This window comes from Mirounga leonina, unplaced genomic scaffold, assembly GCF_011800145.1.
Source record: "Mirounga leonina isolate KUSES-001 unplaced genomic scaffold, KU_Mleo_1.0 Mir_173, whole genome shotgun sequence".
NCBI lineage: Eukaryota > Metazoa > Chordata > Mammalia > Carnivora > Phocidae > Mirounga > Mirounga leonina.
The window spans coordinates 14,785,249-14,798,463 of record NW_023270447.1 but is presented as its reverse complement, the minus strand read 5'-3'; positions in this window follow the sequence as shown (position 1 = coordinate 14,798,463).

Sequence of the window (13,215 nt, the reverse complement as noted above, 5' to 3'; positions counted from 1 at the left end):
TGCATTTTTGGTCTCCCTTAGTTCAAACTGGCAGTGTCTTTGCTGGTATAATCCTATTTTCTTTTTATTGAGCCAGGCTGTTGGTGTTCTGTTCTGAACATGCTTGCTTGCTTGCTTTGCTTTGCTTTCTTTCTTTCTTTCTTTCTTTTTTTTTTTTTTTTTTTGCAATATAGACAGGCTGAGAATTTTCCAAACCTTTAGATTCCTTTTTGCTTAACACTTCCTTCTTCACTTCCTCTTCATTTCTCTCTTCTCACATTTTACTTTAAGCAGTCAAGAAGCTCCAATTTGCTTCTTCTACACTTTGCTTAGAAATCTCCAAAGCTAAATACCCAATTTCGTTGCTTGCAAGTTCTACCTTCCACAAAACAGTGGGCTGCACTTTATAACAAAGACTGCCTTTCCTCCAGTTTCCAGTAACTCTACCTCACCAAAATTGCCCTTAATTGTCCTAGCATGCATCTCGAAACTTGTCTGGCCTTGACCCATTACCCAGTTCCGAAGCTGCTTCCATGTGTCTTGGTATCTGTTACACCAGCACTCCACTTCTCGGTAGCAAAGCTAGCTCAACCTCATCAAACCCCGCTTACCTTTCAAAAGCCCATCTCCAAATATATCAAATTAGGGGTTAAGACTTCAACATATGGATTTGGGGCAGTGGGGCAGGGGGAGGGGGGACTTACTCAGTCCATAGCAGGAGAGAAAAGGCAGGGAAAGAAGACTTCTTCCTTTGGCCGTGACTTCCCTGCCTCAACTCTAGTTGACTCACATCATCTGTGGACGAGAAAGAGATTGGGAGAGTCCCCTGTTCCCCCGTCTCCACTCCTCTTCCCACAAAAACATGCTTTGTTAATTCCATCACACTGTGATCTTGAACAAATTATTAAATGGGCCCGGGACTCAGTTTTCAGGTGTTCTCCGGGCTGAGTGAATAATGTCAAAGGCCAGGCAGGTTGATCATAAAGGCCTGTGGCAAACCCGCTTGCTCACGTCTCAGGTAAGCTGTTCAAGAGGCATCAGTTCTTTTGAAATGTCAGAGGCCAAATCTAATGTGCTAGGCAAGAACTGGCCACAACTGGACTTGATGCTCTCTAAATTATCTTCAAGATTGAACTAGATGAATTAGCTGTAGATACCAAGGGCATTTTCTCCTACTCTTCCCACTCCCTAAGACTTCCATTTCCTAAGGATCAGGACACTTGTCCCATCCTGCTTCACTTAAAATATTTATTTAAGATTCTCTGTGGTTGTGGTCAATGAGATTGGATCCCTTTCTCCCATAAAAACTTCCTTGAGATAATAAGACTATGCTGAGGCAGATCAGATTTGGGAATACGATAAGTCAAGAGCACCGAATGAATTATTCAACTCTAATAAAGTCTTGGCATTTTAAAAATACGTTATTACAGTTAACTGTCTGGATCTATGTCTTCTGGAATACTATCTTCTCTGATTCTGCGATCGAGGAATGGTGATCATATTCTGCTTTTGTCACTTTTTTGCTTTGTAGGAGAATCTTCATGTGGGGGTAGAGAAGGAAACCCATCTGAAGGTCATTTGTATATTCTAAACTAACAGACATTATTGAAGATCAAAGGACCAGATTATTGATGTCCAAATAGATTGGCTTTACTGGCATCATGATTCCAGAGCCACTAAACTGATAAACACAAAAGGGTATTTAATATTGCACATGAAACTTTTATGCAGAATCAGATGATTACATGAAATGTAGGCTCATCGTCTCTTTAAAAGGTTGTGACAGATTATTCTACAAGATTTCAGGTCATCTTTTGGGATTTTATCTGTAGTTAAGTCTGTTGTTTGGGTATTTTTATGCCACCTATAAACCTAAAACCTGGAGCAGTTTAGTTTCAAATGAGTGGGGTGTGTGTGTGTGGGTGTGGGTGCGCCTGTGTGGGGTGAGGGTGGTGACTGGGTCCAACAAGGAATTTTCCTGTTGGCATCTTGACCGTGACCTCCTGGGGGGCAGGATTGTGCTTCTCAGTCTTTTGGTTCCCTTGGACTTGGTGATAATTTAGTGATGACCCTCCTGTTTTTTTCTGGGTTATAACAGAACCCAACAGGAGGAATACAGTTAGGAAAAGGGGATCCAGATCTTAAACTCTGAATCATATTCCTTAATCAGGCACTTGCTGGGCCTCAGCTCTGTGCATCCCTTCTCTGGATCAGGCGTCCCTGGGGAGTTCTTAAAAGGATTGTCATGTTTGCTGCTTCCTGTCTTCACGACTCCCCTCTGGCACACCAGCCCCTCATTCTGTGGCTCAGCAGTTATCAGAAGGCCCTTAGCCCTCTGGCTGTGGCTGTGAATCCCAAGTGGCTTTGTGAAGTCCCTGACGACCAGGGGCTTACTACTTTCTATTCTAATTATTACCTCCTAAAAGGAGAAAAGTTTCCTTTTTCCTGCAGTGTTTATCATTTCTTAGGCCACGGTATAGACAGGGCTTGCTCGCTGAGTTCTTTCACTGGCCCTAATGGAGTATCACTTCATTTTATTTGAAATTTGGCATGATTTCCTGTACCTGAGTTTGGGAAACAAATAAAGGGATTCCGTATAGGACTACATAGGAATCATTCCTCCCAACCAGTGTCCCTTAGAAGCGTCCTTGATAGAGTGAAGAAACCCTCAGTCTTTCTTCCCTTTAGTTGATTTATGGTGCTGTCCAGCTTCCTCACCCGCCTTGCCCCCTCCACTTTCCTTCCTTTCCTCCTCTTCCTCTCCTTCCTTGCTTCCTTCTCCCCTTCTCTCATCCTTCTTTCTTGATTGCTAATGGATGTGTGGAGGCCAGGCCTTGAGGGAACAGTTGAGAACTGACCCCTTGTTTGGAGGGAGGTGGGGAGAGCGAAGACCAGGAAACTGCCAAGAAGTGTTGACAGACATTTACTTACCCAGGCTGCCTCCGGAGAGAGAGCCACTCACTAATCTCCCCAGGGCGGGGCTCATAAGCATTTGGCTACATCCCTTGCTGCCCAGGAGACTGGAGGCTTGGAAGTAGTTTTCTTGCTGCCAGACAAGATACTTTTGGAACATAAACTTGAGGGGAGAGGCATCAGTAAGAGAGGGGGTTGGGGTAAGAACTGTTTCATTTATTTATTTTTTTTCTACTGCAAATAACCCAGAACGGGGCGTGTAATAGGAGATGAGGAACTAAGGACAAAATGTCAGCCCTGTTTAATTTACCTGTTTGTCTTTGTGGGTTTCCGTTAACCCTTGTTATTGAGTCCCTGTAGTACTATTTTCTAATTAAAACATATATATGGCTAATGAGTTTTCAGAATAATAAAGCATTTATAATAGTCTAATGAAGGGCATTCTTTTCATCTTTATTTACTTAGCAGCATAATCAAGACCAACTTAGAAAGGTTAGATGTGGTCAAAAGAAATTTATGAAGAGTGGCTATTAAGAGATAGAGCATATGTATGCAGACTGTGGTTAAATAGCGGTAAGTAGGACGTGTTTATTAAAATGATGCAGAGATTTTATCCCTTCATTCTTGATGTCTCTTAGTACCTGACATTATACTGCTACGGTTTCCATGGAAACAGCACACACTCTTCCTTTCAGCTGTCCTGAAGTTCAAGCCCTGCTGTTGCAATAGAAATTCTCAGAAACACCTCCACTTTTATTAAAAACAAAAATACCAAATCTATGCAAAAAGTAAAAGCAAAAAAAGGGCAAAAAAACCAATCCATCGGCTATATTGTCGAAAAGAAATGAGAAAATGTGATATTTTCATTAAGAGGGAATCAAGAAACAATTTACTATGCTGGAGGTCGAGAGCGTCTGTCATTTCCTTCCCCTAAATTACCTTAGAATTGATCCTCCTGAGCCTGCCTTAACATCTGCACCTTTCATTTCTAATGCAATATATTCTACTATTTTTAGTTTTTTGGAAGTATCTCTTTTACTGATTTAAGCAGTCATTTCTCTGTGACTCACCAAAAAAAAATGTTGATTTTTGTCTATAAATTGTGGCTCTAATACAGAAAGGTTAAATTTAGGATAGGAAAGACATTTCACATGTGTTCATGAGGCAGGTCTCCTGTGCATAGTAGCCCTTGGTCTGGTTTATGGGCTAAGATGCTTTGGGTTGCAAGTAACAAAGAACTTAACTTTGGTCTGTATAGGAAAGTGCACTCATCGGCTTATTCTAACAAAGCATCCAGAGGCATGATTTGATCCGGGTCTGGCCCGCGGGGATTTTCTTAACTCTGACCTCTGTGTGCTGATATAGTCCTTAGCCCCGCTGCTTCACTGCAAAATGCCCGAGGCAGTTACTGAGATTACATCGGGCTGCCATACAAGAGCCAGAAAATGAAGATACCTTTTTTAGGACCCCCTATGAAATAGCTTCTTTAGATCTATAGTTCTGAATGGGTGAAGGGCACGCCCTGAGTCAATAACTGGGCAGGACGGAGGGTTACACTGATTGTCCTTGGGCCTGAGGCACGTTCCCTTCCTGGGCCAGAAGGGCTGTATGGCAGAGGTATGGCTATCAGTGTAAAACCTAGGGAAGTTACTGAGAGGAGACTGGATAGATGCTGGGGAAACAGCTACTGTCCACAGATGTTTGGAAGAGAGATGTGGCTTAGAGTGCAATCTCACCATTTTTCCTATTCCTGATTTAACCCTCCCGATTTATTCCGATTTAAAAGTGCAGCCTGCCCTCCTAATCACAGTATCTTGTATTACTCTGCTTTTTTTTCCTTGAATAGTACTTAAGACTTTTACCATACTGTAAAATTAATGTTTATGCTGCTTACTGTTACTATGCTTGTTGTTTATTATGTTCATTGGTGCATCCCAAGCACTTAGCGAATATCAGGCTTTATAAATATTTGTTGAATAAATGAATGAACTGGATAGATGAGTCATTGAATCTGGCAGATACTATCTGGCCATTTATTGAGCCAATTTGTTTGCTCTGATTTTTGACAATTGGAGATAGTGCCCCATCCCTATTTCTAAGATACCATTCCCCAGGGATTTTTGTTCCTGCCGATTGTTGTGTTCCTGTAAGCAGGTGGCAGTAACCCCAGCCTGACTTGGACATTCTGAGAGAGATTTGTTCCTTGATCTCTGAAACCCCTTTACTGGGTTGGGAATCACAATGGTGGGATATATGAAAGACTTGGTTCCATGGTAAGGGCTGTGTATCTCTGCTTCAAGCAGCCAAGATCACTCTGGGCTAGAAGGAGTGCCTTTGAGGAGTTCTCATCTGGCCACTTAAGGTGCCAATGGGGATCTGGAAGCACTTGCCTTCAAGCCTCTCTGGACAATTTGAAGTTTAATGTCAACTTGAAAGCAAGATGCTGTCCTCAGTTGGGGGTAGAATCCATCTCTTTTCTCTCCAGTGGCTGTTCAGCCTGGGTAGCGTGGCTCATGAGCCACCTAAGCAGTTTCCTCACAAAGCAAACATTGAGAGCACAGACACGGAGGCAGGTTGGGGAAGGGCGCTGGCAGGTAAATTTTCTGCTCTCAACGAAAACAGAATGAAAAATCATACTGCTCTCTTGTGAGAAAGGCTAAAATTCACAGTGCTGCTTAGCTTGTTGCTGACCCTTTCTCAGGACATTTTGATTGCTAAGGGCACATGATAGCCTTCAGTTCAGCCTTGTGTGTTGGTCTATCAAACTTATCCAGGTGTTGTGCAGCGGGTCCCACTTCAGTACTGAGAGTCAGTTCTCTACCATGGGGGTGTCAGAGTAAAGAGTTTAGGAGACCACTCCCTGGAGACCATGTCCCCGGATCCAGACGTAACTTCCTCTAATTATTCCAAACAAATGCCTGTTTTGTGGGCTCTCTTGCCCTAGACCAGAAGTCCCAGTGACTCCCAGAGATGATAACCACACTAGTCAATATTTCCATTGTGTTAGATGTAGCACTCCCAGCAGGAATCAGTCTCACTGTGATGATTATGTAAAGGTTCTATTTAGATGGTTTTTCCGCCACAATCCTTGACTCTAGGGTTAGATAGTTACCTGAACAGGTAACTATATGTAAGAATCATCTGAGGCCGGGGTGGTATTGAACATGTTTAGTACCCTACACAGCATGGACACCAGGCAATCCAAATGGAGGCTGGCCAGTGAACACATCGGCCCTGCCAAAGAGCTCCCTATGTGAGCTATAATATCAGCCTACAGTTCCTCTTTACCGTCTGTGGATTAAATGATCACTTTTCAGAGTTTTCATGTGTCGTCTCATCATCAATTTCTCCAGGTTAGAAAGTTGTTTTTTTTTTTCCTAAGGGAGGTGAGTGACTTGCTTAAGGCCATAGGTAATCCAAATGTAATCCAAATAAATTCTGGAACCCCATGTGGTCCAATCCATCTATGTTGTCTCATGCAAAGAAACACAACCTAGAAACCAGAAGTAATTATGCATATTTCAAATCTTTTCAGTCCTTCCTGGATATGATAAAGAAGAAACTGTACTTTTTCTTTTTTTTTAAGATTTATTTATTTATTTGAGAGAGAGAGAGAGTGCACATGCAAGCTCACAGCGGGGAGGGGCAGAGGGAAAGGGAGAGAGAATCCCAAGCAGACTTCTTGTTGAGCACGGAGCCAATGCGGGGCTTGATCTCACAACCCCGAGATCATGAACTGAACTGAAACCAAGAGTCGGATGCTCAACCGGCTGCAACACCCAAGCGCCCTGAATGTGTATTCTTAATAAACAGTTAAAGTCATCTTTTCTCTCCACTGCTTCCTTCCTTAGCACATTTCACCTAAACTACAGCTGTTACTCTCCAGGTCTCTCTCTTTTCCTCCTATCACTCTCTCTGAAAGTCTTCCACAAACCCCACATATGTGGGCTGCACCATTCCCCTTCCACTGCTGAAGGGAGCATGGGGAGGTCGTGTATAGTGGCTGGCTTGGCCAGGCTGCGGAGGGGCTGAGGGACCAGAAGCCCCCACCAACCTAGACCTTCTGATTTGTGATGAAAGCACCCAGAGCCCACTGAGAAATACAGTTCCTGTAGTCTGGCAGATCTCATGACAAATCATTTTTGGAAATTTAAGTTGAATAAAATTCTGAACCTCCTTGTGCGGATGCCTGCACGGGCTGGGGTCTGGACCAAACCCCAGAGTTTCTGGGGTATGTGCAAATGGAGAGTATGTCTCATTTCCACCTGGCACACAGTAAATATGTATTACATAAATGAATAAACCCAGGATAAATTGAGAAATAATTTAGGAAGAAAATGACATTAGGAGAGACAAAGGGTTGTATAGTTTTTGTTATTCTGCCGGCCGGCTGGCCTGCCTGATTTTTTTTTTTCTACCAGAATAATTTGAATTGACCATCTACATTGAAAAAAATTCATTGATTGATGGTTTCATTCTTCCATTCGCTTTGTGCAGACCCTTTGTAATTTATTTTTATGTTCAGTCTCTGTTTTCTCTTCCTGTCACTTTGACCCTCTCTTTTTCACTGTATGCATGAGAATAATATTCCATTATATTGTTATAGCCAAAGGTCTCTGACAGGGTGTCAGTAAAATGACACAGCTAAGTGATACAGATTTTAATGACTTAATGCTATAATAATTTCTAACAGAAACATAAGTAGAGACAAGGGCGATGTTTTAAAAGACATCAGAATGGGAAGTGGACCACGGAAAAGGCATGCATGAGAAATTATGGTGGCAGAGAAGGAAGCAAGACAGGTGTGGACAAAGTGGGTGGGGGTGGGCCCATAGAATAGATGCTGTTAGTAAAGGGGGAAAAGTCACAGAAGAGAAAAATAGCATTTTGAAGATATTCGAGAAAGGGGGGAAAAAAGATGACAAAAAGAAAATGTGGACTGGCTTCTTAACAGGGAAAAAGAGCAAATAGGAAATTATAGAAAAAGAACAGAAGGCCTGGCCTGTCTTAGGAGCGGGCTTGGTGACAAAGGTAATAGCAAGAAGAATACTTAAGGTAATAATAGTCAATGAGGAAAGAGCACGGAGGAGCAATGCGTCTCAGAATGCCCAGGGTAGGAAAATCACTGCAGAGCACAAAAGGAGAGAATGGAGGGAGGGCAAGCCAGCTGGCAATTATTTTTGAAACCTCATGGAAGACTATTAGGTTCCTAGGAATTTGAAAAGGGAAAGATACCAAATTTTTATTTTGACAGTGTGATGAAAATTCGTTAAAGTAAGTCACGGAGGATCTGTGGATTTGGTGGGCTTCCTTGGTACCAAAGGTAAACTCTTGGTAAAATGAACAAAAGGGCTAAATGATAAGTGCCCAGCTAACTTGCCCATTGGCTCACATGTGGGTCTCTAAGGGCCTGGGTCAGATGTGCATCTGTTTCCATCCCCGCCCCCCGCTGGGCAAAAGCTCACTGTTTGTTACTCTGAAGTTGACTACAGATCCATCTGTGGTTGATGTAAGCACTGCTCACCAATATGAACAGCGTGTGTTCTGTGCACACACGGAAGGACTGCACCTCCTCATCCTTGTGCAGATGGGCATGAACTTGTCTGGATGGAAGCATTCCAGGGCTAAAGTGTGGTTTCCATGTTCTTTCTTCCCCTGGGTTTTAAAATATAGTGTATTGACAGAAAATTTGAGGTATACTGAGGCCAACAGATAAGGAAATGATCAACATTGTAAAGACAATTTACTATTCCCGGTTCCCAGGAGAAAGAGGCAAACACCGTGCCCTGCGAGGGTCACACAGGAAGCCCCAGGGTGCATCACAAGGCAGAGGGAAAGGAAGGAACTATGGACAAGGGCTTTTTTTGTAGTTTCTACAGGAAGGAATGAATGAGACATGGTAGGCAGGCCTAGGGTTGGCTAGTCTGAATTGTTTCAGCAGATCCTAGGGCATAGGAGCTATCCCTAGTTGTCTGGTTCCTGGCCCTGGAGTGATTAGGGCAGGTGGGTAGTGGTCCTGGGTGTGAGAGCCGAACAGAAGAGGTGGTTGTGGTGTTGTTTGGTTGGTTTTTAATTGAGAGTATGCCCTTGGGAGAAGGACCCTTCCCGGGGAGAAGGTGACAAGAGAGACAGGAGGCCAAAGCAAGGTGACTCAGCCATATCACTGGGTTGCCCAGAGCAAGGCATGTCCAGCATATGCATGTAAAGCAGTTGTTAAAACATCAAGTTCCCAGAAGCTAGAAACATGGTTCGTATGCCCTGCCTCAGTGACCATGGCTGCACGATCCCGAACAGTCAAAGCAGCTTGGAGTGCTGCTACTAGCGACTTATACCCATCGCGTGATTTTGCGTGAGTGAGAAATAAACTTCTGTAGTTACAAAGCCACTGAGATTTGGGAGCGATTTCTACCACAGCATAACCTATATTAACCTGACTAATGTACCACCACGCCACTTGTGGTGGAATTCAGCGAGGTAATGCAAGTAAAACACTTCCCGACATAGTCTCAGCAGTGTTAGGTAGTATTATCATCCTTTGCTAATATTCTTCTTCTGCTTAGCCTGCTCTCTTACTTGTTTTCATCCTTTGCTAATATTTCTTCTTCTGCTTAGTCTGCTCTCTTACGAGATAAATTAATATCGATCTCAAATAAGATCAGCTGACTTGTTGTAGCATGTAGCTATGTGCTTTACGTTCCTGGTCATATTTATCCTCAGAATAAAAGAGGAAGGTAGTTATTACTATAATAACTAGTAATAACAACAATAATGATTATGTTATTGTTGTTATTTTTACATTTTAAAGATGAGGAAACTGAAGATCAGAGAAGATATGTAACTTGCCCATGGTCACACAGCGAGTAAGTGGCTGAGACGGATTTTGTTCCTGTCTGCCAGATTCCAATGCCTGGTCCTAAACACCGTATTATACCACATCACACTTCCAGAATGCCTTACAGATTGGAGAGATTCAATACAGTGAGATAGTTAGCTGAAAATTCTGTAAAAATAAGGAAGCTTTTTGGCACAGAAATAGTCCTCCATCAGCTTCACTGTCCAGCTTCCATTTAAAGGTTCCCTCGAGGCAGCCTACTCTCTAGTCCCCCACCTTGGGAGAAATCGAACATTGACCCTGAGGCTGGGACAAGATTGTAAAGTTATCCTCCCCAACCCACTGCCATGTTTCAGTATGGCTGCTTCGACTTCCTTCCCATTCTGCATTCTCCCTCCCACCCGCCTGCAGTCCCTCCCCTGCATACTGCTGATGACTACTTCCTTCTGCCATTCCTGCCTCTGCTAGAGAGGAGGGAAGGTCAACAACCACTGGCTCAATCTCCCCGAAAGCTAGTGGTGGCCATGAGAAACAGTGCTGGACCATGAGTCACAAATGGGGTCTTCTGGGAAAGATGTTTCACTTCCTGGTAAAAGAGACAAGCACAAGAGGAGACATTTCTGATACCACCATTTTCCCCTGGTCCCTGCCCTGAAAACAGACGTGATACTCGAAGCCGCAGAAGTCATCTTACTACTATGAGCATTAAGGATAAAAAGCTAAGGCTTGTCAGTGACACACTAAACCACCCGAAAGAACCTGAGTTCTGATGTTATCACTGAGCGGCTATGCTAAAAAGAGCGGCCACTGGCCCCCTGGCTTCTCATTATGTAAGAACAAACCTCTTTTTGTTAAAGCTACTGTTGGTTGGGTTTTTCTGTTATTGGCAGCTAAATGTGTTCCTAAATTATATACCGTATCATCATAAATCTTCATATACATCATAAAATACCATACTTGGAATTTATCCTCATTTGCATATCTAGTTCCCAATTTTGGAGAATTTAGATTATACCACTTTAACTACTTTAAATAATCCCATGTTGAACATCTTTGTATATAAAGTCTTTTCCATATTTATGATTACTTTCTTTACTCGGGATAGAACTTCCTGGAGTAACTTCAGGCTCTTGACACATATTAACAAAAAGCTTTACAAAAAGTTTGCACCAATGCTCAACACTTTACCTCTTGTAAAACACCATATTATATGGACTCTATACTTGCTTCACAAATAAAGGAAGTGGACAGTCTAAGCAAATCAGAATGAAACTCTACATTCTAAATTTTGTGCATTTTCTTCTTAGAAAAAACCTGCCTTAATGTGTGTTTCAATTTGTTTGAAAAGTATAAAAAAAACTTTCTATGAAATGAAGCATTAATATTATATAATGGTTGTCTATGAATGGGTCTTTTGTATATTTACCAAGGTGGATGCCCTGGTGAGGGGTTGAAGGTGCATTAATTTGAACGAAAGACTAGAATGGAATCTCCCAGTTTTTGTATGGGATCAGACGTTGGCACGCTGTTTGAAGCATGCAAGTAGGGAATGGGTGAAATGGGGAGGGTTGGGAGACATGAGCCTGGTGCATGTACCTTCAAGGCTTCTTCCCATGTATTATCTCACATTAGTGTTTCAATGACCTCATTATTGATTCCATTGTACAGATAAAGAAATGGTAACTTGGCAACTTAAATGCCTTGCCAAGCTCCCAGAAACAGTGGCACTGCTGGGATCTAGCATAGATCTGATTCTCACATTTCTGCACTTCCTATGCTTCCTCATCTCTAAAAATGAGGAAAACAGTGCATGGAGAGGTGGCATGGCTTGTCCCATGCAGAGATGGTTCTAGAACCCAGTATCCCATGCACTTTACATTCCATGCTTTGACCTCTCAAGGGAAGCAGTGAGAATGTAGTGAATGAGATTTAGCAAAGGCACAGCCATTACTGGTATTTTGATTTTCCAAGTGACATTGATGCTGTTGGACTGTAGCAATTAGGTCACAAGTCCCTTACCCTTTTGGGAGATAAAGTTAACCTGATGAAACATCATTTATGATGAAGGATTTCCTCAAGGAAAAGATTCTGAGGGAGACAGTACTGTGAGCCCTCGTGGTTAAAGTGCTGTCTCATGTCCAACAGATCTTGACTCAAGTCCTAGCTTCACCCTGTGTTAGCCAGAGGACCCTGGACAAATTATTCAAATCTCTCCATGTCTCAATTTTTCCAGCTTAAAAATGGACATAAATGGGCACCTGGGTGGCTCAGTCAGTTGAGCGTCTGCCTTTGCCTTAGGTCATGATCTCAGGGTCCTGGGATCAAGTCCTGCTCAGCGGGGAGCCTGCTTCTCCCTCTGCTTATGTGCTCTCTCTCTCTCAAATAAATAAATAAAATATTTTTAAAATGGACATAAATAATGGCATAACACATCAGGTTTTTGTGAGGATTAAATGAGACAAAAAATACAACCACCAGCCTGTACATAGTAAGGGCTCACTAAATCAGACAAGTCCTAGATTGTGATGATTTTGTAACTGGATCCATTCCCTTCTTTATTTTCTTAGTGAGCTTTATCCCTGCGCTGAATGTGTCTTTCACTTCTCTGGTCACCATCTGGCTGAATGCCTTGAATCTAGGTTCTGCTCAACAGACTGAATGGAACTTAGATGTGCTCCAAACACTACATTTGGAGAAGGGTATTTCATGCAGAAGTTTTAAAGTAGATCAGTACAGTGGACTTCTAGTTTGTCAGCCTCCCTTGCAGTGGGTTGTGGTCATTTCTATCTTAAAGATACAATGCAAGGTTTCAGTAGAGACTCATTACCCTTTCTTCAGATTCAATTCAAATATCTTCAGGGGTTTCTAACTGTCTGAACCCACTTAAGGTTCTTCTTTGTACATTCAGTCACCAAATATTTATGTGATTACTTCTGGCACATGAATTGTGTATAGAAGTGACCTGTGTGCTTTTGGATCAGCATAGTTAGGAGCCAGCTAGGTGCCCCTTCTCTTGCTGAGATGAAGCCACATCTTCAGATCGTATAGCTATAAGATGCACATGACCTGTCCAGGCCACAGTGGGCTTCATGTGAGTAAAAATAAATATTCATTATGTTAAGTCATTGAAAATTTGGGGTTGATGTGTTACCAACCAAAGATTAGGCAAGTGGTTCTCAAAGTGTGGTTCAGGAGCCCCTAGGTATCCCTAAGGCCCTTTCAGAGTGTTTGACAGGTTAAAACAATTTTCATAATAATATTAAGATACTGTTTGTCTTTTTCACTTTCATTCTTTCATGATCGTAGAGCAGAGCTTTCCACATGCTATGTGTGACAATGTCATTGCTCTGATGTCTAATAAAATGGGTCTTTCATATTCTTGTGTTAAAAATGTCTCTGTTTTAATTTCTCATATGACAAATATTAATAGGTATTGCCCACATAAACAAAATATCTTTGGGAGTCCTTAATGATCTTTAAGAATGTAAAGG